The sequence below is a fragment of the Camelus ferus genome, chromosome 14, assembly GCF_009834535.1.
Source record: "Camelus ferus isolate YT-003-E chromosome 14, BCGSAC_Cfer_1.0, whole genome shotgun sequence".
NCBI lineage: Eukaryota > Metazoa > Chordata > Mammalia > Artiodactyla > Camelidae > Camelus > Camelus ferus.
The window spans coordinates 15,896,313-15,919,998 of NC_045709.1; the positions used below are offsets into that span (position 1 = coordinate 15,896,313).

At 47.7% G+C, this 23,686-nt stretch overlaps 2 long non-coding RNA genes across 6 annotated transcripts in view; one reads left to right on the plus strand and one right to left on the minus strand.

Moving 5' to 3' along the window:
- Positions 1–10,780: 10,780 nt before the first annotated feature.
- Positions 10,781–16,091, plus strand: LOC106731020. The gene is made up of 3 exons (XR_001367461.2): positions 10,781–10,892; positions 13,332–13,555; positions 15,738–16,091. It is a non-coding gene; the product is annotated as an uncharacterized LOC106731020 (long non-coding RNA).
- Positions 10,885–23,686, minus strand: part of LOC116668564 — a 211,401-nt gene continuing 198,599 nt past the window's right edge. For all 5 annotated transcript variants that reach the window (XR_004325707.1, XR_004325708.1, XR_004325709.1 and 2 more), the window contains 3 exons: positions 14,834–15,879; positions 14,484–14,624; positions 10,885–11,190 (listed from right to left, as the gene is read on the minus strand). This is a non-coding gene — a long non-coding RNA (uncharacterized LOC116668564). The remainder of the gene's footprint in view (positions 11,191–14,483; positions 14,625–14,833; positions 15,880–23,686) is intronic.

Genomic DNA, 23,686 nt, shown 5'->3' on the forward strand with positions numbered 1-23,686 from the left:
TATATATTTAAGCTTACCATTACACCTTGCCTACCTGCATCTGTGCAGAAGTGTCCCTGTACTGAACTGTCCAGTCTATTTCAGACAACAAATAGTAAGTGGCCAATTTTAGGTCTTCCTGGCGGATGCCCATTTATGCCAAGATCTCAGGGGATGGTGGACTCTAGGTGTCACAGGTGGAGTGACAGGTCATCATTGCCAGTGGAATGGCCAAGAGCAGAGCAGCCCCCAAGAGAGGTAGATGTTTCCCTTCTCAGCCGCACGCTCACCCCTGTAAGCCTGCAGAGGGACAGTGTCTGTGGAATTCTGATGCTCTGTCTCCACTCTGTGATGGAGAGAACTGGGCGTGTACTGGGCCAGCCCGAGTCAAAAATAGGGAAGCAAAAGTACATCTTCCATTTCTCTTTTCTGTATCCCCCCACTTCCTTTCAGCATCCGACTTTTTAGGCCACCTCTAATTCATACTGAGGTGTTAGGGGTAGAAATTAACTTACTATCCTTCTCAACAGTATTTGCAGTATTTAAAAAGAAGGTCTAGAAAAACAACACTTTCTGGAAAGAAAAGTTTTTTGGTGGACTTGTCAATATAATTCAGTGATAAGAACTGTGGTTTCATGTGACCTTGCAGAAAATACACTAAGCCAGTGTAAAATGGTGGAAATAACAGTACCTTCCCAAGGTTGTTCAGAGGACTAAATGAGATATTACTTCTGTCAAAACCTGGGAAGAGTCTGAGAATTTGCTCTGCCTGCAATCTAATCAGTCTGATGAGTCAGCCTGCCACAGTTTCATGGATGCTGGCAGAAGGCATGAGCCTCCCGGGTCAGAGATAAAGGACTTTCTGACCCACAGCAAAAGCAGTTGCCAGAGTAGCTCATTCTCTTGTGCCCCACGAAGAGGGCCAGGTGACATCTGGACACATAGAGTGGGCACCTCCCAGAACTCTGAGCTTAGGGACCCTGAATCTTTCAGGATGGGCAGCAGCATGTTTGTCCTCTGCTCCAGAGAGGGACATAATGTTTATCATATTGGACAGTAAATCTGCTCCTTGCTCTGGAAGGAGACACTCTAGCTTCCGAAGCTGTTTTTCTAGACAAATATCTTAAAAAACAAATCATCCAGGACAAAGCAGTCAGCGTCTCTACCAGGAGGACACGCGGCAATGAGAGCAGCCCCTGGAGACTCGACTCCCAACTTGTGAAGCCCTCGTGATAGCACCGGGCACAGAGCGAGCCCGCAGTAACTGTGATTGCTGCTGCTACTAGGTCACGAAGACAATTCCACCTCATTAAGAGATGATCTCGTTCAGTGACTGGTGAAACGAAAGGAAAATGCAAACAAATCATCATGGAACCTACATGTTTTAGAAACTGAAATAGATGCTAATTGTTCATAGGTACCCAAAACGGAAAGCTTAAGCAGGGGCTTTACTTTTCCCTCCAGTGCATTTGGTGTTGGCGTTAATTCTGCACTTCCAGGACACACGACAGATGCTGTGTAATTCTTGGGAGAGAATAGATAAGCGGGGGCACTGCCCACTCATTGACGAGTTCAATCTTTCCGCCCCTGGGGTACCGCTCACTCAGAGCCGTGGCTTGCTGCTTCTTTGCAGGATGGATGGGTTGTGGTCCATTTCCTTCTAAAAATAAATATGCACCTGGACATTTTGTCTTTAAAATGCCATTGGGTTTTTCCATTAACTTGAAATGACAAAGGATGATTTTGAATGGAAATGGAAGCATCAACACCTTGATGAGCTCCGAGAGGCAAGTTGGGTCAAATCAAGACAGAGCGGAGGGTCACATGCAGGAGGAGCCCTTCTCTGTCCCTTGGATGATGCTTCCTGCCAGAAAGAAGCCTGCTGTTCTCTGAAGGCCCAGCTCTCTTGTCTCCAGGGAAAAGCAATTCATTTACACTAAACTCACTTACCCCTAGCAGGATGCTATGGTCCTATGGGGGGCATGTAATACAGGCTCATTAAAAATGTCTTAATTTTTTGATTAAGAAGTAAGGGGCCCCATGTGCTCTCCTTCCCAGGCAATGTTTGAGTTTCAATAAAAATGGCACCACTTAGGCAAAAGATGAGGGTCTGAAAGGATGAGTCTTAACTGTGACATTTCAACACGAATGAGAAAGCTAATTTGGGACAAAGGTGGGCGTGGGTTTGTTCTCCTGGTGCTCTTCAAATCCTGTGCAAGGACTTGTCCTGTTTATATCAGGAGACCATCCACAGCCAATTCTTCTCCAGTGTAACATGTGCATGAATCACTTGGGATCCTGTAAAGTGCACACTCTGATTTGGCAGATCTGGGTGGGGCCTGAGCTCCTGTCTTTCCTTCCAGCTCTCAGGCGATGCTGAGGCTGTTGGTCCACCGAGGAGAACTTGAGCATCACTGATTTGGAAAACTTGGCTACAGAAGGCTTGAGGTGCTGGTGGGGAGTCTTGGGGCTGCCAGACTCTCAGACGGGGCGTTCTGCAGGCTTCCCTGGCCCCAGAAGTCTCCAGGGAGGGTGTGAGCCCCCATGCTTACTCCGCTGCTCTGCACCTTCCCAGCTGAGTGCAGAAAAGCGGCTCAGGATAAGTGCTGGTGGTTGGGGGCGGGTAATGGGAACAACCTAGACAGCGCTGCTGTGGTGAGCGAGCTAGCACGGAGTCCCGGTGCCCTGTGGCTGGTGCAGCTCAGGGCTCTGGGAGCAGATGGCAGGCGGGCAGTGCCAGGTCCTGGGGAGGAGCCCCAGGCCATTCCCTCGGCGCTCTCACACCTCCCTCCTCAGCTCCATCCCAGGATGAGCGGAGAATCACCTGACAAGCAGACTGTCTGCTGATTATTAATCACATTCCCAAGTCCCGGTGCCCATGCCCAGACACCAAGCTGGCTTTACAGAAACCTGCTCCAGCTCCAGAGAGCCCGTGGTCCCGGTCCAGAGATGTCACCCTCGCAGATCTGGGGTGACACCTCTGGGCTTCAGAGCGGAAAGCAAAGAAACCAGTGTGTTCTCAGGCCGCATACAGCTTGTCCCCTAAAACCAAACCAAAGCAAACATAACGAAACTGAAGTAATTTCTGGTGCGGCGCCTGGAATTATGATGCAGCTCAATTCGATCCAAGTCGATTCAGCAGATATTGGCTGATGGGTTTCCAGTGCTCAGCCAGGGTCTGCCCAAGGTGGGTGGAGCGTACCATTTTCCCCTTGGATTCGAGGGCAGGGGTGTCCCCAGGGTCTTGGCCAGCCTGCCACGTCCTCTCGCCGCCTTCCTGTGGCTTTCCCTACTGGGCCTCCCACACATGCTGGGCTGGGTCTCTCTGGAAAGCAAATTCGCAACCGTGCTTTGATGTGAAGGGCAGCTCGCCATGTCCTCTGAGAGGCTTCATGCAGATAATCCTGCGTTGATGTTTCCCAAGGAAGGGCAGGGGGCTCGGGGAGACGGGGGCAGGAAGGGCTGCTTTCAGCCCCCTCCAACCAGCCTAGTGGAGTGCTGCCTACAATGTGTAGCACCCGGACAAATGGAAGGCGCTCTCGATGGACCAGGAACAGCAGGACCAGCCTGGGGCAGGGAGGGTGGTGGGCGTGTGAGCTGTAACATGTCACCTCGGGGGTCCTGGAAGGCAGCGTTGGGCTCAGAGATCTTTGGGGACAGAGTGGGGCTGAGCTGGTGCATAGTCTTAGAATTCCTCAAACCACCTGGCCAAGGTGACCCTGCCCTGTTTCTATCAGTGGATAATGCACTCAGGCTAAAATGCTCCTGAAATTAGTGATCACCAACGAGAAGAGCTGTTTTCAAGTTCCCGGCCTCTTTCCTTCCCTCATCTCCTCCTCCTCTGCCCTGTGTTCTGTCTTCTCGGGACTCCAGGGCACACAGGCTCTTTCTTTCCTCTCCCTCAGGGTTGCATCATTCATAATCTTTCTATCATAAATGATAACTTTCTTCCAGACATTATTTTATTTTCTAACCAACCTTGTCATAGATATTTGAGTTCAATTCCTACTTCAATTTTTTTTTTTTTGAGAAATTTGTGCCCAGACATTGTTTCAATTTTCAGGGAAAAGGTTGATTTTCATAGAGGCTATGACTTAGGCATTATAGGGTGAGCGTCATCCCTGCAATGCCCTAAGGCATTTGTCACCACCACTGTGTCCCTGTGCCAACGGCGAGGAGCAGGGGTGGGGGGACAGCTCCCCGCAGAGGCACCGAGAAGTCCCACAGCTACCGAGTGGGGCTGCTCGTGGTTCACGGCCAGGACTCTGACTCCAGGGCCTATGTCCTTAATGTGGCCTCACCCCCCTGTCATCTACCTCTCAACCCAGAATATAGTCTGTAATATATTTCCTCTCCAAATGCAGTGGTTTCAGGCAGAGACCCCTTGGCCTCAGGATTTAGAAGGACCTCAGGCTTATTGTCACCAAAAATAGTGGGAGGTGAGTTGGGTAGGTCCTTCCACCTCGTTAATTCTTTCATCTTCCAGCTAGCACAGTTCCTCCTCCCACCCACCCTCTTAGCTGTCCGCGCACACACAACTCCATCGTGCTTTCACTCCCCGCTCCTCAGCTGCCGTCACCACCAAACAGGCAGCAATTGTTTTCAGTAACAGCTGCTTTTATGTCACCGGGAGCCTCATCACGGCGACGAATTTCAGAGGAAGTTTGAGGATCTGGACTTACAGACTGGCATTGGGTGTCGCTGAGCAAACAGCACAGAGATGTTAACGGGGGCGCTGCTGTTTAGGGTGGAATTTTCCTGAAAGTCTGTCAAGGAGTTTAACAACTAAAATCAACTTTGTGGCATCTGAGCCAGAAACACACTCTGTGCTTCATTCTCGTCTTCCTACACGATCCTGTGTGTGTGTGTGTGTGCGTGTGTGTGTGTTAGGGATGAGGCCAGACATAAAATGCGCTTCGGACAGCAGTAAGAAAGGGCGGCGGCGTGTTAACTGATGCTTCTCTCACCAGAATGTACCCAGGGGATAGCTCATGTTACAGGACTCAGGGATGCTTCTGGACTGTACTGAGTTGAAAGCAGAAGCCCACCTTGGCCAGGTTTACTCCAGGGAATGGAGTCAGTCACCAGCAAGGGTGGTTGTAACCTGGTGGTAACCAGGCCGGAGGGGATGTGGGAGAGAGCTGGGTCGGGCACTTCGTCCCCTGGGCTCTTCCGGCTCGGGGCGGCCGCATCCCTTGACTGAGTTCAGCCCCCTGTCAGGGCCCTCTTACGTATCGGCTGCCTCTTCTTGCCCCTTCAGGCCGTTGGGTGGCAAGAGCAACTAACTGCCTTTCCCGGCCCCGGCCTCCTGTGCTGTCCCCAGTGGTCTCCCTACCCCTTGTCCGGGCCTTTGTAATAATTCCTTTTATTTAAAATTCTCCCATTTCCTGCCGGCATCCTCTGATACACAGATGAGCTAGCTATGGAATCCAAAAGCAAGTCCATTAACCTGTTTAGTGTGACTTTCCTCCATTGGAAGGTACATAACACCAGCCCTCCCCTCTCACCAGGATGTTGTAAAAGCAAGCTGAGAAGATAGAAAAAGAGGCTCTGGAAGGGTTAAAAATAAAAAAGCGATTCAAAAACAAGGTGGTAATACAACTTAGTGTGGCCATCTCTTCATCTTTCCGGCCGCGATAACAGGCAAGGGTAAACTGCTTAGTCACTGGCGATCCCAGGAACATGCACCCTGGGCTGCTTTCTGGGAGGTTTTTCATTAAGCAGCATCTCACTTTCCACCAGTAACTCAGCCGAGCGTAGAAAATGTGGCACACAAACTCCAAACGTCATCAGAACATCCCCACACTTGGCCAGATGCCCCCCATTTTGTGGTCACAGATGTCCAATTGCTGAGACAGATGAATCACACTGGTAATCTGTAAGTGCAGTTAAGACACCCTTGACTTTGTAGAGAGCAGCTCATCTGTGTTCCATGTTTCCTGGCCCAATTCAAGGAGGAGCTTTCCTCGGCCTCCCAGGGCACAGCCTCTTCTGCTGGTTCAAACCACCCCACTGCCCGGCATCCATGCTGCTGGAGGGCACACGTGCGCCCCGGACCACTTCCTCGCATCCCTTGGACCTGGCCACGCGCTGCTCTCTGGCCGGCTCGCCCAGGGGGGCACAGGGAGCTCTGAGGCCCCAGTGCGCACACGTGAACACAGGGGTGAAGTTGATCTGCCCTGGTTTCTCAGGGGTTCTTTACATACCCGAATTTTCCAGAACTGCTTTGTGCCTTGTCACACACCACCCCCACCCCCACCCCTTTAAGCCTGGGTCTGATCTTTTACTAAAAGTCCAGGCCCCGAGATCCACCTCATAAGCTACAGACACTCAAAGGTTTGGCCGGTGCAGGAGCGCGGTGTGCAAGGCATAGCAGGTAGACGCTTCCTGGCTGGTGCTTTTCACTCCTTCTAAGAACAGAAAACTAATCTCTAGGCTGAGATTAGGGCTGGAGAGGAAAGAGGAAGGAGAATCTTGAATGTTCTTGGACTTTTTGCTATGGTTTGGTAGTGACTTCTAGGTGTTTGCATGGCTGTCCAATCGAGAATAGGAAAACAGGGACTTAGCACAAGGGGGCTGCGGCTTGCTGGAGCGTTCTGCTGCGTTCAGGGCCTCCTTATAGAAGGGTCCTCCTTACAGAAGGGTTCCAAGCCAGACAGCAGGGTCCGTGCATCAAGGCCTCCCTGATCTTACCCCCACAAGCCCAGACGTTGCCTTGAGAGCCTCCATAATGCTTCCGGGCAATGCCCACGGCATCATTTCAGACACAGCTTCTGGATTAGCCCCTCCCCGCCACCCTGTCTCCCCTCTTCTTAGCCGGAGCAGTAGGGACCCAGGGAGGACAGAGGCTGCGTGTTCCTGATCCCTTCAGGCTTTCTGTGAGAGTCCAGTCCCTGTCCTGACAGACTTTCAGGTTTACCCCACTGATCTGTGCAAATGAAGTGAAGCGTGGTGGCCCCTCGCTGGCATGGTCTGTCAGCTTGCCTGGAATAGAAGGAATCTCCATTAGGGCCGTTTGCCTTCTCTGGCCGCTCCAACTGGCAAACAGGTTGAGTCTCTCCCTTGGCAGCTGGCTCCCATCTGCCCCCTATTGGTCTGCAAATGTGACCCTGTTTTAACGCTAACGTTCAGCAGAGACATGAACAGCCACAAAAGCCATATGGATTTGAAACATTCGCTTTGGAAAGTGACACTTTAGTTCAGTCATTTAGAGCCAGGATCTCAACCAGTTTCATTAACTCCCCAGTTTGCTGATGTCAGATGATTTAAGCCAAGAAATTCCCTCAATTCGAGGTGGAGAAGGTCAGAGCCACTCAGTTCAGTACACAGTTCTCTTTAGTTTCTCTTACAACACCCAAAACAAATGTCCAGGAACTGATTCCATGTTGTCCTCTGAAACCATTTACTCAGCATGTTGGTGGCATGGTACAAATCCATCCCAGAAAGGAAAGGATTCACAGGAATCATCCAGTTGAAACCAGCGTTAATATTGGTCACCTTCAGTGTCTCAGAGCAGGACTGTGTGAGTTCTTCCCAGTGGAGACAGTGAGTATGTGGATTAAAAGCCACCAGCCATATATTGCAAGGCTCTTCCTGTTTTAAGAAAGCAAGGCAGGTGACATCCTAAAAGCAGACAGATGGACTGGAGGAATCTGTCAGAGTCTCTCTGGTTCTGGAACAGCATGTCAGCTCTGGTTTGCTCTTCTGCCAAGTGCATTTGACAGGATCTTTGGGGTTACTACAGACGACAGAGCAAAGACATGTGACTTTGCTTATAAAACAACACGGCAACTCCCTGTCGCCCTGCACCCCTGGGAGACAGAGCTGGTGGACCTGTATCGGGGCAGGGAAGCAAGGTCCCGCCTCCCTATTCCCCCCAGTGGGTTAGGAGGGGACTCTCACTGGGCCATAGTTTACAATGAGCAGAGCCCAGGAGGGTATAAATATTCACATAGGGGATGCATCCTTTGCCTCTGTTTACCCTGACACTGGCCCTGTGGACTAAAAGATCTTTGAGAAAATCGCAACATTAAATTCTCCAGGAGATTCTGAGTTGTGTGACTCGCTTCCACGCAGCCTGACGAGCGACCCTCACTGGCCAGAGAGATGTCACTGTTGTTTGATTCCTGGTGCCATTTGCTGTGACAGATTCCATCTTGCCGAAAAAGGAGGATCCAGGGATAAAATTTTGGAACTCAAAAGGAGAGCTGTGTTCACAGATCTTTGGGAGGGACCATGGCAGGAGGCTCGGGGGCAGGAGGCCTAGTTGGTCTGTTTCTTACCTTTCTTAAAAGTGATCGAATGAGCATAAAACTATTTGCAGCCTTAAATAAACCTTCTGTTCAGGACACTGACGCATACGTGATGCATTCCTCTCAGTCGAACATTGTATAGGCAGGCATCTGGAGATGTGGTCACACAGGATTGGTAGGGTGATGATTAGGATTGGCATAGATAGTGCCCTGAGAAACAGCTCGACACAGGTTAACACTTTAATATGAATAACTTTTTTTCTAATTAAAAAAAAATAGAGGAACAATGATTTCTTAATATACTTTGTTTGTGCTCCTCCTGTCTCAGTGTACCCGATCCTACATCTCGGAGTCTGTCCTCATGTGCATATTCAGATCAGATATATTAAATATGCAAATCTCAGCCCCCTTAAGGTCCTGTTGCCCAGAAGTGAGATGTGCAGAGCATGGTGGATGGATGGCAGCCTATAATTATTATTATTATTTTTGCTGATGGCTACTTTGACACCTCAGTTTTTAATGCTCAGGACTTGTGCTCTGGAGCTTTTAAGATTTGACTCATACGATCTTATATTAGGGATATGCATTATCCTCTGAAGAAGAAAAACACATGACTTTAGGAAGCAAATTTGGACTCTGGGGGTCCTGGTTTAAGCTTCCTGAAAAGCACCGCCTCGTGGGCTCACAATCCTGTGCCTTCCATAAAACATTTCTCTGCTGCAGGAAGAAAATGCGTAATTACCAGAGAGAATGTCACTGTACATGATGTACAGGTGATGTGGGGATGAGGCACAATCACAAAAAGCGGCGAACGTCCCCTCATAGTCCCTCCTCCTCTGTGCCTCCTTGAGAGCCAGGTCACCTTGTGCGGAGCAGACCTGTCCCCTAGCAGCACTTGCAAGGACTCCCAGCCCTTCTTACATTTGGCTTCAACTGGATTCAGAGTTTTCTTGTCAATTAAAAAATGATAAATCAGCTTCTCGCAGGGCAGACGAAGATCAGCCAGTGTGAACCACATGGAGACCCAAGATTTTAGATGAATCAGAATCAGCCTGAAAAATCCGCCTGGCCGCCCCTGCGGACCGACCTCTACCCAGGGGAGCAGCTGAGATGCCGTGCTTGGCTGCCAGGCATTCTGAGGAGCCACCAGCATGAAGAACGTTGCAGCAGCATCCCCCCCCATCCCCGCCCTGCCTCCCGCCTCTCACAGTGTATCCTTCCTTCCAGGCTCTTGGTTAGAATGGCCAGCTACACCCACATTGGTCTACCCACCGCCCGGCAAATCCAGGACCACATTCAAGACAGATGTTTGTCCTTTTCAGCTTTTATTTTCAGAAGCACGTTGTCTGGAAGTGATACCCGTTCACTGTTTATTCATTTTGCTTTCTGCTTCAGGGATGTTGATATAGAGTGTGGATCTAAATAATTGCTTCCCCTCGGCCAACTCACAGAAGGTGTCCTGCTGCATTTTATGTCCTGAGGGCAAGTGAAAATTATGTGTCGTGTGTGGCAATTATTTTCTATGTTGCTGCTCCTTTCCTGGCATATGGATGTGTCCAGAGGGTGACTGTTTATCAACTGGGTGGGGGAGGGGCAGGTGGGGGGGCAGATGCAGAGAGAGGTGGGCAAGTCCCAGTCCTTTTCTTCCACCTCTAGTTCCTTTCCAATAGAGACTCTGATTTTGTATGAATTAAAGCTGCTTGCATAGGCAAATTGATCTGCCTTCCTCAGGTATTTTCCTGAATAGAATTTTCACTAAAATGGGCTTAACTAATGACGGAAAGAATGTAATCCATCTGTGAACAAACCGTAATCCTCATGAAAAAAAAAAAAAACCAGATGCAGAAGAACTTTGTACATTTCATTTACCTCTGCTCCACTTCCTTTCCGTTCACAAAATAATCGATTGCTTGCGCAGAATGGAGAGAAGCCAACCAGCACTTTCTACACAATGCATCCTGCACCACTGGGGTCCGTAAGTGACAGGACAGTGAGGCAGTGAAAAAACGAGGCTCCCTTTTAGTAAGCTTTTTAGTTGATGAAGATAGCTTTATGAATAGTAATGTTGACAATGAAAGTAACAATCAATGCTTTTTGAGTTCTTAACATGTACAAGGTTCATGGGTAGAGTGCTTTATATGCATTCAGCCACTGAGTTGGTCCAACAATCATACAAAGCAGGCACTATTGTCATATCACATCTGAAACAGAACTCTAGATTCCACCTCCCCAAGTCTATTCCATTTCTCAGTAAGAGGTACCAGCAGCTACCAAGCTGCTCTGGCCACGGACTTGGAACTATGTCATCTCTGGCTCATCTCTTTCTTTTTGTCTCCACATCTCATTTGACAGCAGATTCTGCCAAATGTGACAGCAAGTTTCCCAGCTTGGTGTTTTCATAGGATCCCTGCTTCCTTCTCAGACCTCAGCCTCCCATCCCTCTTCCCCTGCCTCATCTCCCAGCGATGCTGGCCTCTCCATTCCTTACATGTGTCACACTTGTTGGAAATGTATTTTAAATATGTGTTGAGTTTTTCCATTCTGTTCAGAGTCCATTGCCGTGACCTCGGGCTAAATATCATCCCCTCCTGCTGAGAGTGTGGAAATAGTTCCCCCACTGGTTCCAGGCTTCCATTCTTGCTCCCGTCGAAAGATCCAAAGGTAAGAATGAATTGTGACTCTAATCATGTCGCCCCACTGCTTAAACCTCCCATGGCTTTGTATTGCTCCTAGAGGAAATTTCCTAACTTGTCTGCAGATCTGATCGCCGCCTGCCTCTCATCCCTCCACTTGCCGTCACTGCCTCCCTCACTCTCCGCGTCTCAGATATAATGGCCTGCTTTATCTCCCTTGACCATGTCCCACTCGTTTCTGCCTCCGAGCTTTGACTTCCTTCCTCCAGGAAACACTTCCCCTGTCTTCCCACGATTAGCTCCACATCCTGGTCATCACTTTAAACCTGCAAGTAAAAAATAAAAAGTAATCAGAGGGGAATAATGGGTAGCCGCATTTGCTCCAAAACTGGGAGAAGGCTGAGGGACAGGTTTGGGAGGACTTTGGATGACAGACAAGCAGCAGATCTTGAAGACGGTGACTTTGGGTTTTGCCTCCGGGAGTTGGACCACACCTGTGTGTACAGGCACCTCTTGGGAAGAGATGATGTGCATCTTTCTCTGATCTGGTCATAATCATCATAAGCAAATTATCTGCTCATGTATTCGTATTAACTCACATACTCTGACTGAGGCCAGCACTGCATGGGAGAAAACTCTGGAGGGTGCAGAAGTGTCAAATCAATGGACTACATAAATTGCCCCTACAGTTTAGGAATCTCAGGCTGATAGAGACAAGCCGTGCCTAAGGTTAAAGTTAGCTGGCAGAGGCAGAATTTAAACCCAGAACTGTCTGCTGCTCCTTCAGTAATGTGCTGGTCAAGGGTGGGCTCACACATCATTCTTATTCTGTAGCAGTTCATCCGAATCACATAATTCACAATGTGATTAAATATACTCTCCCTTAATGTTTTACGTGCATGTATTTTACCTTATCAACACATTTGTGGGTCCCTGGAATCTAAAGACCATTCTTCCACAGTCCTCGGCACTTAGAAGTCTCTTCGTAAGCATTTGCTATTTAGATAACTGTATTTCTGCTGCATCTCTAGAGACACTCGGCCATGTTGCTATTAAATCCTTGCTGAAGTTATCGGTAGCTCTGCAGCTATTCTGTATGCAAAAGTGACACTATAGAAAATAGAATTGCTAGGAGACAAAGTTCAATGTATACAGAATGGATATTGAGTTTCTCTGAATGAACTTACAGACAGACAGACAGACAGACAAACATTCATCCCTTCTATTCTTAAATCCTTTGCAAGGGGGTTTCTTAATGGAATTATAAGTTATTATTCACATGACTACAGCCTGAAAATAGAATGTAACACCAGAATCACAGTGAGAGAGGCAAAAAGTAAACACCATTCCTCAAACTCCATCAGTCTTCTTGGACTCGGGTCCCTGGGTGATCTCAGATCGCTGCTCCTTTCAGGCAATGCCTGATGAGAAGCTCTCACGAGTCACACCAGTGTGTCTGAGTCTCCCCCACTGTCCATGGGAGGCGGGGCAGTGGATCGCACAATGTGTTACTTCAACCAGGTGGTCGTTTACTTATTTGCTAACTCGTCATTCAATATTGATGAAAATCATATAGGCCTGGCCTTTCCTGACCATGAAAAACTGACAAACAGACACAAGTAAAAACTCCTCGGCCCTACGGTACAAGTACAGATAAAGGGAGTCTGACCTAGTGCGGGCACTGCCAGCATTTGGAGGTAAAGATCCTGGCTATTAAGCTGAATGTTAGTTGAGAGGCAAAGTTACTTTCATCTTAGTGTAGAAAGATATTTCTGGGTGCTGCCATGGCTGTGGACATTAAAAAAAAGAACAATTCACAGTTCTCAGCTTCTCTGACATGGCAGATGTCTCACTTTGTGTGGTCTGCCAACACCACCAAAAACTGGGCCCATCTCTGTGAGACCAAGAGAAGCAATGGGGAGCTACATTCACTCCCAGCATCCTTGTCTGATTTATAACCTTTGCATTGTTCATTAGCTGCTTTGGGAGTAAAACAAAGAAAAAGTAACCTTGAGCCAAATCCACATTATTATTCTCTCCTGTCCTCTGATATAAAACAGTCATCTTGGTCTGACTTACCGCAACTATTCCATGTGCTGAGAATTCAAAGATAATAAAGTTGGAAATCCCTTTCTGTGACAAATCTTGAGGTAGCGACATACTAACACACTCACACTCACACACACACACACACACACACATACACACACACACACACTCTTTTATTCACACATCCACAAATACATGTCAGGTACCCTGGGAGTGCTCAGGGAGGGAACAACTGATTCCGTCAGGGTTGGGGGAGATTGGGCTGGCGAGAAGAAAGGGCATTTGAGAATTCTCCTTGAACTGGGTCTTAAAAACTGATGAGGAGTCCGGACCAAGAATGAACGACACCCCGGGCAGAGGAAACAGGGTGCTGGAAAACAGCAGAATGGGGTAGACCATGTTCGTCCTGTGTCTGCAGGTGCAGTTGCAGCCTGGGATTTGTGGAGTTCCTCGGTAGAGGGTGAGGACAGCGATTAGAACTCACAGGGCAGAATCCTTGGAAACAGTACCATTCAGGGAGTTGAGACCCTGCAGAAGACTGAAAAGGAGGATTAAGCATGTATGTGGAGAACCAGGAGAGAAAGACACTGAAGGCGTCTAGGCAGGGGATGCTCGGTGGAAGGCACCTCCTGGAGCTGGCAGGTACGTGATCGCTGGTTTCCCTCACAGATGGCAAGGTCTCAGCATGCAGAGTTGTGGGAGCACAAAGCAGTTGATATTATTTCAAGAACGAATGGGAGGAGAGGGAATGGAGACACAGATGTAGGCTACCCGTGCGGAAGGCTTGTCTTGTGGGAAGCCCAGCGTGAGGACGGTGCCTAGTGGGGATGCAGACAACAGATACGGTTTACATTGAAAGGATTCTTGCAAGGAGCCAGCAGGGAGATAGATGTTAATGACCAACTTGAAGAAGAAGCGCATTGCTGGAGGCATTAGAGGGAAACCTCTGTGTTCCTGGAGGAGTGAGCTTGGGTGAGACAGGAGCTAGTCTCCGAGACAGGAGCGAAGGAGGAAAAACACAGGTGAGGATGGAAATGAAAAATGTGGAGGAGCCTGGCCTCCAGGCCACTGTTTTATATGAGAAGCAGGAGGCAACATTTATTGTCTCAAATTATGGAATAAAAGGCTAATCTTAAAAATTCCGGACATGAGAAACAAATGGAGAGAGAAAGATTTCCGGAAGAAGAGGACCCCTGGAACAAGGCTGCAGTTTTGGCTGGAGGCGAACACACCTGTCCCTGTAGGAGGAGGAGCAAGGAAGTCTGACAGGACCCCCTCTCTCGCCAAATGAACCTCTGCTTTCCAGGGAAGGGAAGCAGCGGGCTGCTCTGACTTTGCCAGCTGAAAGGTTTCTCCACACACTTGAGCCCTTTCGGTGCCTTTGTTCATGAAGGTTTTACTTTTGAATAATTCAAAATACTTGATAAAATACTTGCTTTTGAATATGACATCACAGTAGTTGTAACCAAAGAAAAAACTGAATTTAAGATAGATCCATGAATAAAAGTTACTTACAAACATATTCAAAGGGACAAACTATAACAGAAAACACACAAAGGCTTATTTTTACCTGTCAGGCCAACCTTTGGCAGATTCGTATTTTGGATTCTACAGATTTCACCTCTTGTTGCAACTGCTATTCACGAAATGCAGTGACAGGAGCCTAACAGCAACTTTAAAAAAGATGAAGTATCTTCTCCTTAATTAATGTCTACAAAGAGATTTAATGATGAAAATTGCCATTAACTGCCAACTATTACTAATTATTTTCTGCTGCAAGAGGCATAGAGACCTCATTATATACTGTCTTAAATATTATAAAATATTTACAAAATGACTTTTAAAATGGCAAACAAGCCGAATAAAAAGGCATTTTCCTTTTGAGGTGAAACTAAGATCAAAACCCAAAGAAGAACTCACCTGCATCCCACACGAGGAGCCTTCAGCGACTGCTCCAAAGACGCCGGGTGCTTTGCTTGCTCTTTTTCCGTATTCCCTGTACCTCTGCTGTCGGCACAAATGGGAGTGAATTACTCCTTGACCTGCTGGCACGACTGTTAATTTTATCTGATGGCAAAACACAGACTGCGATCCCACACTTCCCATCCCTGTCCAGCCACCTACTTTGGGACTCGGTCTCTCAATCAGCTGCTAAAATTCCCTGGCTTGGAGGAAGGGAAGACCCAGAGCTGTCTGTAATCTCTGGGTCTACTCTAGGTGGGAGTCAGTCCCCAGTCCTGTCCCTGGTTGGTCCAGAATTAGCAGGTCAGCTCATTTATTAAACTGGACGGTAACTCCGTGTCACGTGTTGTGCCAGTTCCTGTTCTCAAGTAACACACTGTCTACTGGAGAACTTTCCGGCCCTAATTACTGGTGTCTGTTCGGGTTGTTGTAACCAAATACCATAGGCCGGGTGACTGAAGTAGCAGACCTTTACTTCTCTCAGTCCTGGAGGCTGGAAGGTCCATGTTCAAGGTGCTGGCAGGCAGAGGGTCTGATGAGCACCTGCTTCCTGGTCCTCACGTGGCCGCATTCTCAAGGGAGAAGAGGCCAGGGTCTCTCTAGGGTCTCTTTTATGAGAGCACTAACCCCATTCATGAAGGCTCTGCGCTTATAACCTAATCACCAAAGGCCCCACCTCCAAATATCATTACACTGGGGATTAGATTCCAACACACGAATTTTGCTGGGACACAAACAGCCCATAGCACCTATTTTATTACAGGCTATGCCTTATATCCTCTTGTGAGAGAGAGCCACAGTAGGGAAGGTCAGCCGGCAGGAGAAAATATTAAACTTTCTTTTTTTCATGTGTTCTCCGAAGGTCCACTGGCTCATCATTTTCTGGAATTGCCTTGGCGACTCCAGGGACCAGATGTTTCTCGGCCTGCAACCCACTGCTCCTGCGTTCAGCCTCCTGGCTGGCTGTTTGCTTGCTTGGATTCAGCCCAGTGCAGATGGCATCGCTGCAAAATCAGAGAAGGATGACACATGGTTTCCTGTTCTTCCTTCGAGTCGCTCCTTTGCTTGTTAGAGCTTATTTCCTGGGAGTCCAAATAATTAAGTTTCACCTGGGCTATGTACTCTATAATTACATTATTTTCTTAATTATGCTTGATGACAAAGTTATCAAAATTCAACAGGATTAAAACCAAAATAAAATTGGGAAGCAAATGTCTCTTGCTGTAGCATCACAGTCATTTATAAAGAGGACACTTGGCACATTTCCTGGAGGGGAAGTAACTAGACTCTTCTTTAAAACCACTCTGAGAGTTGGCTACATTGGCACCAAATGTGCACGTTTTAGAAATACAGTATCTTCTCCTGTGTGTTAGTCAGCGTGACTGGGGGTGTCAGCACAGGCTTGCAGGGCAGCATCTGAGAATGACGGGGAGGATGTTTGTGGTAATGTTGCCTAGAGAAGCTGAGTGCAGCTTCCACTGTGATTTGGTCTCCTTCTCCCCGTCCCTTGCTCCCCCTGTCCTCTCCTCCCCACCCCCATCCCTCCACCCTCCCCCTCCTTCCTCTCTGCCTCTCACTTTGCATTCAATGTATTTTGACTTGATGTGAATCGAAGGCATCTATATTAACTAAATTTTTCTCCCCGCTGAAATTCCCAGAAAGTTGAGACAGGAGATTTAACAGTAGCAACAGCTTCTGGATATGTGCCAGCTGAGACAGAGGAACATTTGAGGATACTGAAGTTTTGATCAAGGACACTGGCACCAATTTGTGCTTATTGTGTCAATGGAATTTCAGTGGGACTTGTTTGCATCTGGGCTCCCCAGTATTAACAGGAAGAGGTGCACTTAGAACATACAAGAATGAAATTTCCTTCAAAAAGGCACAGGATAAAATGGTGAAGTTTTTTACTATTTTGCAAACGAAGTAGTTTTTCTGGTTTCTGGTCTGCTGGGAGCTCTCACTGGCCAGGTGACCCTCAGAAACCTGACTTAATTGACAGCTCTCCTTTCTCTACATCTATTCTCACATACCCTTCACTTGGGGTGACCAAACCCACCAGAGGATTCTTTAATAGGAAGTGGCAGGATCGGCTTCAGACGATAAGCACCAAGCATTGGCTTTACGCACAGGCAGAGTGAGTGGAAGCCTGATCTGAACACGGTGATGGAAGAGGCACTGAGGACACAACCCCACGTCTCACCACTAATTCACCTTCCCCAGCGTCTGAAATTCTTCTATTGGAAAGTCTTGTTTGTGTGTTCTCATCAACAAAGTCTAGATGAAACTGCCTGTTCAAGTCTTTCTTACAAGGGCAATTCATTACCTCTGTTTTTCTCCAGACACTCGGGGATCCCTAATTCTGAAGATAAAAAGAAATGACACCAATGTGAGTGAAGAGGCATAAAGCGTGACTTTACTTGTTTTACAATCAAAGGAGGGTTGGCTTTTAGCTGGGATGCTGTCTGGGTACCAGGATCTTGCTCATTGCAGGCAGCCCCTTCTCAATGTCTGGGTGAAGGGAAGTACCATGATTGCTGTTTTTGTGCTTCTAGGCCAAAGTGCTCCTGGTCTTGAAACACTAGGGTGTGGTCTTCTGCGAATACTGCCGTTCTCAAGCTGTCTGCATGTGCGATTGCATACTACGACAAGGAGTGTTTTGCTTATCGTATTTTAAAAGCACTAAGAATAAAAGGTACTTACTCCACCAGAACAGGTAAGCCCTTTAGAGCCACTGAGTATCTTACCCCTGAGGCTCACGATGGGATCCAGCCTGTATATTGTATTACCTTCTATGCAGATGAATTGAAATGAGATGCTCATCACCCTAGTCACCTAGGATATCATACATACCCACGTTCACTCTCTGCGCTGGAATTGTCTTCTCAGGACCATAAAGGAACAGTTTTTCTCTCCAACACTCCCAGATTTATAGGATTTTTATTCTTCATGGCTTTATGACACATATTTAGTTTAAAGGCAGATAAAACAAATTTTTTAAAAAAGCCCTAGCACTACCAGAGAAGAAAGGAAAAGGAATTAAAATATAAACGGATGATTTACAATGTAGGAAGAAGAGTGGAATTTCTTTTGTTGCTGATGGTCTAGGCAATGTCGTATTTCTTTGAACGTCCCTTTCTATGGATGGAAGTGATTGCTCATTTGTACCAGAGGAAAGGTGCTTCAGATTAATTTTGGAAACTTCAATACCGCAATGTGCTAAATTTTAATTATTTCACTTCCTGCTTGGTATATTAATGTTGTGATTACCCTTGAAAGTGTGTTACCGATGATGATTTATGCAAAACCCAGCCAGCTCCACAGCTCCATCAGTTTCAATTAAAAGCAGCCACGGAGGAAGCGGGCTGCCGCCACCTTGGCTGTGGACCGTCATTACTCTCATGAGCAGGTACAGTCCGTTTACTTAAAGCATTACCTGTGTTTATGGTTCTGGAACCATCTCTTCCATGGCACCACTAACCAGAGAGAGAGGAAATTGTAGACATTTGGTCTGCTGGCCTTGGAGCCAAACTGAAGCAATTCAGGAAAATGTATTTTCCCTGCTGATCTAGGACATTTGGGGCCAATTCTTCCCTCCTTTGAACTGTTGAAGGGCTGACCTGGCCAGAAAAGCTGTTGAGAAGCTATCGTTTCCTGATTTCAATGAACAGGGTTCGGTCAGCCTCTGGGGACTGAGGTCATCTGGAGTCAGTCTCAAAGCGTGTGCTCTTTCTCAGATGAAGCCCTGTTTTCGGATCTCATTTATCTCAATGACTTCAACTACTGAGAGGTCAGAAGGTTTTCCAAGGTGCGTCCCCAGTACCCAGTCCCTCTAGTTACTAATTTGGCTGCACAGTTGTTGAAATCTCCTGTCTACCTGGCAGCCCTTCCTAAATCTATTCCAAACCATGTCACTGAGCTCCCTGCCAGGTCCGCGAGGCGCTCTTCCTTCTGAGCACCAGAGACAAGCCGCCAAGCCTGATTGCCATGGCAGTTTCATTTTAATCACATTTGGAAATTCTTGACTACAGGCTGCGCATTTATGAAGTCAAGGGAGCCCGCACCTGCCAAGTGAGAGCGCCACCGACAGCCTGCCAGGAGCCGGACCTGATTCCCAGTGAAGGAGGGAAAGAGCATCCACCTCGGAGCCTCAGGCCAGATGGAATCATAGAGTCCTGGTGCGGGGAGGCCGGCCAAGGGCTCTCCCAGCGCGCACGCGCGGTCTCAAACGGACCCTTCTTTCCAGCCTCACCTCCTGCCCTCCCCATCTTGTACTCTGTGCTCCGCATGCAGACTTGAAGGTGCCAGGAGCCTTCCCAGGTCGAGGCTTGTGCCCCGATTGCACTCTTCACCTGAAAAACTCTGCTTGTCTATTTTGAATGGGTGGGTGTGTGTGTGTTTTAAATCTTTTAAGTCTGAAATGTTTCTTCCTCCAAGGACTCCGTCTACCATACTGTGCTCCGTCCTGTCTTACTTCCTTTACGGCACCTGCTCTGGTTTGAAAATTTACTTCTACCTTGTCTGACCCTCCTGCTGCAGTGTGATAACCTCCCCCTGGGCTGTCTGACCACAGCCTCCCCAGCACAAAGCACAGAGTTGGGATGAAGTGTCACCATTCGAGGAGGTGATGTTTCAATCTAGCTACAAGTCACATTCTTGCCTATTCAACAGGCATTTATTTACTATGGTTATGTGAACCACTCACTAAATGGTGATTTTCAAGGCAGGTTCTTACGGATACTAGTCATGGAAGGCAGAGTCTTGCCGTGCTCAGTGTAGACTTCGAGTTGAGATCCACTCTTCCCATTTTGGGGGCTGGCATTTGTTCTCAGGAGGAGAGGTACCGTTAGTTAGTGTGAGAATGGTCAAACCCCTGTCTGTCGTCCCTTCCCTGGATGCGCCGTCGTGGCGTGGTGACTGCCCCCCTCTGGCTGGGGTAACGGGCCGGGGAGAGGGGCCCCGCAGGGAGAGCAGCTGAATCAGCTCACTCTCACTCACTCGCCTGACGTTAACTGGTCCCACCCTTGCATTTGTCTCTCCTAACTGCCTCTTCTGTTGAAACTGAATTGCGGTGGGGTCGATTTTTGTCCTTTCTCTTCATCTATCAATACTATCCAGTCTCCTTCTGACTTTATAGCCTAATCCTACACACACACACTTTTTGTGACACTCATGCCTTTAACCTTGACTTCTAATCTCTCTCCTCAGCCCATCCTTCACTGTGGCATGTCAGGCCTCTGCTGAAGTTCTCTGCCCTGGTCCACGAAGCAGAGGCTGCATTCCAGGTGTCTCTAGGGTTTCTCCCTCTGCCTCCTGACTGGCCTCTCACTCCTGTGTAGTGTCTGCAGTGCCACCTGTGCAAAGGGACAATAAGGACACTAGTTTTGTCAACAGATGCTCCCACTTTTTCTAGCTTTATAATCTGATGCAAGTCACAGCAGTTCTGCTCTTTGATTTCCAGTAAAATCGAAATAATAAAACCTCACAATTATCATTGTGAGAATCAAACGGATAATGTACAATGGACTGGAGACGGTTCTGGCACATGGAACACAGGAAATAAATTCAGCTATTCCCTTAGAATAGTACTGGGAGGTTCTCCACTGTCAAATGACCAAAGCCTGAAAGTAAATCATTAGCAATTTTCTTCTTTGGAAAAAGTATTCCATTTGTGGTCTTTGACCAAAATTAAATACTCTGAGGGCATTGTGTCCATCGGGGTTCTGACAGAAACCAAAGGGCATGCTCAGAAAGTTTTAACTAAAGAGATTTTAATAAAAGGTATGAGCAGAATTGCAGGATCTCATAAAAGATGGGGAAGTGCCTAGGGCCCCACACCAGCAAGGAGCTAATAATGCCCACAGCAAGGAAGACAGTGCAGTTCCAGTGGCGGAGAATGATACGGAATAAAACTGCAGCTCACTTTTGAGCTCCTACTCTGTGTCAAGTCATGTGCTGGGCTGGCGGAGGGTCTTAATGGGCCTATAAGAGCTTAATGTCAAGTTCAGGGGAGAGCACACAGAGGCCGCTAACTTCAGTGCGCTCAGCCTGCATCAGACTCCGGTACTGGACCTGGTCAAACAGACTGCTGGGCCCCAGGGCTCTGATTCAACGGGTTTGGGATGGGGGCTGAGACTCTGCATTTCCAGCAAATTCTCAGGTGCTGCCGGTGCAGCAGGTGCAGGGCCACGCTTTCAGAACCTCTGAGCCGCCACAGTGTAACCAGACTCTAAATGCAACTCATCCTTTGGCCTTGGGGCGGAGGCCCCAATTTCAGGGAACAGTAAGTGACAGGTCACCTAAGCGGAAGCTAAGTGTGTGTGAAATGTAATTTCTGTCGCTACTGCGTCTTCCACGTGGTGCAGCCTAACTCCCCACTCCCTCCGTGTGGGCTGCCCATGGCAACTCCCTTCCAAAAATTACAGTGTTGGGGGGAGGGTACAGCTCAGTGGTAGAGCGTGTGCTCAGCGTGCACGAGGGCCTGCGCTCGATTCCCATGAAAGTAAATTAAATGCGTAAATAAATAAGCCTAATTACCTCCCTTACCTCCCCACCCCAAACAAAAATAAATGAATGAATGAATGAATGAATAAATAAATAAATACATAAATAATATATAATAAACAAGAACAACAACAAAAAGTATAGTGCTGAAAGGGGGTGCATAAAGAGTAGCTGTCCAGCGGAGAAGCCAAACACGCACTGCCTCAGCCATTTGGCCAAGGTCAGCATCAAGAGCGAAGGTCACGAAGGCCACGCGCACACGTGATACGCTGTGATGAGAACGGCGCTTTACGCGTGCGGTCTTCCTCCGCAGCTCCAGGACAGACAGGAAGCACGTCAGCCAAATCTCCAGTAAGGACGTTCTCCGAGATGCCTGACCAATGCTCCTCAAAACTGCCAAACTCATCAAAACCAGGAAAAGTCTGAGAACCCGTCACAGCTAAAGGGGAACCTGAGGAGACATGACGACCAAATATAATGTGGGATCCTGGAGGACATTAGGGAAATAATAAGAGTAATAATGGCAATAACAATAATAATAATAAGGAACTGAACAAAGCGTAGACTTCACACTTAATCATAGAGTACAAATCCTGGTTCACCGGCTGTGCCAAATGTGCCACACTGAAGTAAGAGGTTAGCGGTAGGGGACACTCGATGGGAGCAAAGTGGGGACTCTTATTTTGGCAACTTTTCTGTAAATCTAAAACTATTCCAAAATTTAAGCTTTGAAAAACTTCTGTCGAGTTGACCATCTGTGGGGCGAGGTGACAATCAGAGAAAGAGCCTGCTGGGTGGGTGGCCAGAAGCGGGGTGAAGGGTCATCCACGGGCAGCTGGGAGATGATTAGCTTGTTCGGGGAATGATGATGAGATGGCCCAGGTGGCAGAGGAAGGGCGGGGTGGCTCTCTGAAGACCACACCACATCCCCACAAAAGAAAGAGACAGCCCGGGGTCAGGCACAATTGGCCTTGACCCCAGGATACAACCATAGGAGCCATGTCACACGGGGACTTGACTCCAGCTCACTCCTGCCGCCCCCAGTCCCCTGTGCTTTCTGTTGAATGACAGAATCAATTATTGATAGTAGATTTGTCTACACTTTTCGTTTCCGCAAGCACACACCATTTGTTAGTACCTGAGAACGCTGTAAAAGCTGTAGGATCGCTCCAAGACTACATATGGGAATAAAGGTTAAAAAAAAAAAACATTCAAAAGTGCAGTTGAAAAGGCAGTAATGACTAAAAACATCAAGTCACTTTCTGCTTGTATCCTACTGTGTCCAGCTTGTTCAAATAACTCCTTATAATTTGTTGCACTGTGTTCTGTTGAAGATGAGAGGTCAGAAAAATTACAGAGGCAGCAGTGGATTAGAGTGATGAATATGAGTTTCTACATGAAAAGGCCACTCAAGGGGGCTGCATTAAAGCGAAAAGGAAGAATTTCCTAGGCTGCAAGCATACATGCACATACTCCGCAACAGGACACAGGGACTAAGGGAGCGGCACGCTCAGGGCTGGATGCTCAGGGGCACAGCAGGGTTTATCCACGGTGTACACAGAGGGGCCTTCAGTACAGCTGGAGGCTGAAAAGATGTGTTACCCATTTCTTGCTAAGAAGGGTACTTGTGGTAAAGAGTCTATGGTAACTAGTCCAAGAGAAAGTCGACATGGACTTCTTATGGAGAGGAAGACGAGGGGATGGATGAAGTCGACATTTCTTGAGAAAAATGAATTCATCCTGGAACTCTCGGGAGGTGAGATGTAAAGGAGAAACAAAAATCAAGGCTGCCTCTCAGTTTCAAGACTGATGTGGTTGATTAATGATATCAGAAACCAAATGCAAGGAAATCAATCCAGAGAGCAGGTCGAGTGTGGCCCATGCATGGTTCAGGGTAGTCAGTTCAGTTTGAGACTTTTATGGGACATCCAGGAAAACAGTAACATCATTCAGCGTGTGAGTTAATTTATTAGTAAACTCCTATGCTTCCTTGCAAGCCTAGATAAAATGCGCCTTCCTCTTAAGCCTGCTCTGATACCTCTTTGTTCTCGTTCTTCTCTGGTCCCTCATCTCCCTCCAAAGCAGAGTTGTTCACTCCTTTCTGTGTTTCATGAACACTGAACAAACCTCTAATATAGGTCTTAAGTCAGTGTTTTGTCAGTGGTTCCATGTCAACTGCCCTTGCTAAATAGCACGTTCCTTGCACTAAGGAGCTAATTTTGAGTTGTTCACTGAACCTGACACACACGAGGTGCTCAATAAATGCTGTTGAATAAATGAGTGAGTAAGCTTGGCTTCCTCTGAGAC